Raw genomic sequence first — 5,300 nt, 5'->3', positions numbered from 1 at the left:
CCTCCTCATCGTCAACTCTCATTTTTAACTTCCCTGCCCTCACATCAATAATTGCTCCACCAGTCGCCAAGAATGGTCGCCCCAAAATAATGGGCACTTCCTCATCTGCCTCGTAATCAAGAACAATAAAATTAGCAGGAAGAATAAACTTTCCCACTCGAACTAACACATCCTCAATAATTCCTTCTAGCATGACTAGTGACATATCTGCTAACTGTAAAGTGATTGTAGTTGGTCTGAGCGCCCCCAATCCAAGTTGTTTGAACAAAGAGTATGGCATCAAATTTATACTAGCCCCTAAATCACACAGGGCTCTACCAATTTCTTTTTTTCCAAGAGACAAAGGAATAGTGAAACTCCCAGGATCCTTCAACTTATGAGGAAGTTTACTCTGAACTCTGGCACTGCACTCTTCAGTAAGTGTAACTATTTCGAACTCTGCATGTCTTCGTTTGTTTGCAACAATATCTCTGAGATACCTTGCATACTTAGGCACTTCCTGCAAAATTTCCACCAAAGGCAAATTCACACTCACTTGGCTCAAAATATCTAGGAATTTCTTGTACTTAGCATCATCTTTTTGCTTCTGTAGTCTTTGTCGAAACGGAGGTGGTGGTCTAGTCTCAATTACTAGCTCGGGTCCTTTATCATCTTTCTCATTCCCCTCAACTGGCTTGGGAACTAATTCTCCTTTAGGATGAGCTGTATTCTTCTTCTTTTTCTTTAGAACTTCTTCTAATGCTCTTCCATTTCTCAAGGTAACCGCATTGACTTGAGCTTTAGGATTGGGCTCAGTATCACTAGGAAGAGCCCCTGCTGGTCTGGTATTTTAGGCTCTGGCAAGTTGGCCCACGTGGTGCTCCAAATTTCTCAGTGTCGTGGCTTGAGCCTGCTGATCAACCATTATTTTCTGATTGAAAGTTTGTTGATCTGATATTAATTTCTGATTGAAGGCTTGCTGATCTGCTATTAATTTCTGATTGAGGGCTTGCTGGTCGGCCATCAATTTCTTCATCATCTCCTCAAGGCTAGCTTTTTGTTCATCCTAAGGTGGTCCGGATTGCTGTTGAGGTGCTTGAGTCCGGTATTGATTCTGATTGCCTTGATTTCCACCCCAGGAGAAGTTTGGGTGATTCCTCCAGTTGGGGTTGTAAGTGTCCCCATACTGATTTGCTTGGCCTCAATTTGCATTACCCACAAAATATACAGACTCTGGATTTGTTGGGCATAGATTGCTCATGTGACCCTCTCCACATACTTCACAAAATATTTGAACTTCTTGCACTGGCTAGGCTTGTTGCTTGTTAATGATCATGGTCATCTGATTGACTTGGTTGGTCAGCGTAGAGACCTGTGCTGACAATGCTGAGACAACATCTAATTCGAGAACCCTTGGTGATTTTTGTACCATGTTCCTACCCATCTCTCATTGCCAATCTGTATTGCTTTTGGAGAATTTGTTCAATAGTGCATAAATTTCATCAAAGCTTTTCTCCAATACTTGACCTCCAACTGCAGCATCTACTACAATTTTTGTTTGGGGATGGAACCCTTCTATGAAAGTGTGAACTAACACTTCATTCGTCTGATTGTGACGAGGACAGTCTCTGAGTAGCCCCTTGAACCTTTCCCAAGCTGAGTATAAAGATTCTCCTGCTTTCTGTTTGAAGGCAACTATCTCACTTCTGATCTTTGCAGTTTTTCCTGATGGAAAGAACCTTGCCAGAAATTTTCTTGCCAAATCATTCCATGATGTAATGGAGTTAGCTGGTTCTGCCTTTAGCCATCGCTTAGCTTCGCCCAACAGAGAGAATGAAAAAAGTGAGCTTCACATAATCTGGAGTGACCCCGTTAGTAATATAAGTGTCACTAATCTCCAAGAAGTTCAGAATATGCTGTTGTGGATCCTCGTGCGGAACACCCATAAACTGCCCGTTTTCATGAAGTAACTGGATCATGCTCTGTTTCAGCTCAAGTGCCCAGTGATTCTGGGTTTCACGATACTGGAGGTGACATTAGCAATGCTGGGCATCGCCACATCTTGAACAACCATGGGTTTCTCCTCTGCCATGTCCACAGGAAATTGAACAAGTTCCTGAATATTATTCGTGTCCCTTGCTTCCCTCAACCTCCTGTGAAATGTTCTCTCAGGTTCAGGATCAAAGCCTTGAAGTCGATCCTGGCTTCTGACCTACGCATTCAATCAAAGTTCCCGAGATCTGAGCAACAATCAAGTAACGTTAGACTAGACGAAATAAGCAATTAAAGCAAAAACTAGCAAGTAGCTAATATTCAAGTCCCCGGCAACGGCGCCAAAAACTTGTTGCTCCTAAACGCACACGCAAGTATACGTGGTCGACAAGTAATATAATGATAAGTTGAGTGTCGAACCCACAGAGACTTGTGTAAACTACTCACTAAATCAACAAAATTGTTATTCAATCCAGCTAAAATCAAAGTTCAATAATATGATTATATTATACTACGATTCTAAATACTAACTAAATTATCAAGTAGCGAGTTGATTGTTGTGTATTCAGTAGAGATAAACATTCCAGGGTTGTGATCGATTCACCATTCGTATCTTGTTCTAATTAACTCTCCCCTTCATATAATTCACTCATGGTTTCTAATTAATCGATAAATGCTCTCATAGCCTTCTCATGAAGTACTACTCACCTATTCTCAATAGATTAACGCCTATATTCCTATGAAATCAATCTATTAAGAACGCATTAAGATTATGATATTTAATTAAGCACGATGACTAGGTATATTCCTATCCTAACCACAAATTCGCTCCACCTAAGGGTTAAGATCATGCTCTCTTCAATTCTTCTCTAATCTAAACACGACTTTCCCAAGCATAGCATAGATAGTAAATAGAACCTAACTGCTGGCCAGACAATTAAGCAATTAAACATAGAATTGAAGAAACAACCATATATTGGTGAATTATAATCAAGGTCAAGTTAATATCACACAACAATATTCATGGCTAAATCACAACCCCAGAACAATGGGTGTTTAGCCACTCATGATGTAATCAAACAATTGCATAAGTGTTGAATCAATTGAAAATACTAGAAAAGACGAAGAAAACTGAGAATTCTCCGCTTCCTCACGATCCCGTGTGTATCTTTTACTCCAAAGTGGAGTCTCCCCTCAAAGTGGTGTTTTTAGGATGTATTTATATGACCTAGGGTTGATGAGGGGCGGAATTCTCCAATCCAACTTCGGATGGGAGAGCTGGAATCCGCGTCTGCCTTCGTGTCTAGACGCGGACTTTGACGCGTATCCGGGTTTGCCTTCGCGTCTAGACGTGGACTTTGACGCGGATCCAACTTTTGAGATTCTTCCATTTCGCGAAGCGCTCCGTGCCTTCGCTTCGCTTCGCTGTTTTGTGCCTTAAATTTTCTCCTTTTTCACGTCCGACTTCGTGCCACGCACGAGAATAGACGTGCTCCCACTCCTTTAATTTCTTCTTTTTGTGTCGAATTGTCATCTTTTGATCATTTATCATCCAAAATCGTTCCTAAACATAAGAAACACATAATGAGTATATTTCACATCGAAAATCATGTAATCTCCCGCAACACACACAAGAATTAATATACAAATATACTCAAAAATATGCACTTCTCATCATTTATCATAAGGTCTTATTGATTATTTTGCCTGAACCGTCGTCGGTTCTAAAAGAGCCTCGATTTCAAGTCATAATCGGCGATGTTTGTAGCACCTCGGAAGGTTCATAGCCCATAGGTCGAGTAGATCGACACTTTTTTAATTTTGGAGCCAACGTGGTCGGGACTCGTTTGTTGCCCGTTGAGGGAAGCCTGTGTTTTAACCGGTCCGTTCCGAAGTAGATTCGGAGGATTTTTTAGAAATAGTCGGGCGTCCCCGAGTCACGTTTTTTGGGCTGTAGCAGCCGTTACGACCGTAGTCGTGTGCATTTGGCCGAGGCCATTTTTGATCCCGAGAAGCAGTTTAGGCATCCACACCGAGGGTATGCCCTTTAGGGATTCTTACAAATGCGACGTATAGCCTAAACTGCGGGATTTTTCATGCATGTTGAGGTCTTACAGTTTGCTATGCCTATTGAGGTCTTACAGTTTTCCATGCCTGTTGAGGTCTTGCAGTTTATGGAGAATAGATCTGGTTTTGCCGAGGCTGCCCATTAGGGTCTTATAATTTCAGATTTTCCAGTGCGTGGCGATTGGCGACAACCTCCGAGTCACTGAGTTTGCTTGAAGATAGCTTCTCGTGAGGTCGGAGCTGTTTTTTGGGGGCTTGGTGATCCCGGTGTTTCGACCCTGGGGTCGTACGAGCTATCAAAATTGCTTATTTTGAGTCTCCGAGCGTGTCAGACTTGTTTAATGGAGAAGTATTATGCTTTGAGACAATCTTTCTTGAAACATGAAACGCCAAGAAACTACCTTTTATTGTTTTGGAGCGGATGTAGGCTGTGATGAAAATGCCAAAGTATATCCATTTTTGCTTGGCGTAGATACAGGCCGCAAGCACATATAGTTTTGTTGCCCTTAGCTCGACCCTCATGGGATCGGCTCCTTAAAAATGCTTGGTCAGGACCAAGTCTCCGATGCTAAAATATCTGAGGTTCGTCCTCCGGTTGTAATATCTTTTGATTTTCTGCTTCTGGGCATCCATCCGAATCAGCAACGCCTCCCGTCTTTCGTCGAGTAGCTCGAGGGCTGTTGTCATGGCCTCGTGGTTTGTCTCCTTGCCGGCGTGCCGGACTCTAGCGCTTGGCTCACCGACCTTTACGGGTATTAATGCTTCAGCGTCGTATACTAGAGAAAAAGGAGTTTCGCCTGTACTTGATTTTGAAGTCGTCCGACATGCCCATAATATCTCGGGTAGAGTCTCTCGCCACTTTCCCTTGGAGCTCTCTAATTTCTTCTTCAAGTTTCGGATGATAGTTTTATTTGTGGATTCGGCCTGACCATTTCCGCACGGATGATACGGTGTTGAAAGGATTCTTTTGATTTTGTTGACCTCCAGGAACTGAGTTACCTTGCTCCCAATGAATTGTCTCCCGTTGTCGTACGTTATTTCTGATGGGATCCCGAATCGGCATATGATGTGTTCCCATATGAAGTTGATGACTTCCTTCTCTCTTATTTTTTCGAAGGCCTGCGCTTCAACCCATTTTGAAAAGTAGTCAGTCATAAACAGAATGAATCTAGCTTTACCTGGTGCCGTTGGCAAAGGGCCAACGATATCCATTCCCCATTTCATGAATGTCCATGGTGATAGGACGAAATGTAATTGTTCCC

The sequence above is a fragment of the Nicotiana attenuata genome, chromosome 6 (assembly GCF_001879085.1).
Source record: "Nicotiana attenuata strain UT chromosome 6, NIATTr2, whole genome shotgun sequence".
NCBI lineage: Eukaryota > Viridiplantae > Streptophyta > Magnoliopsida > Solanales > Solanaceae > Nicotiana > Nicotiana attenuata.
This window is presented reverse-complemented; position numbering follows the sequence as displayed.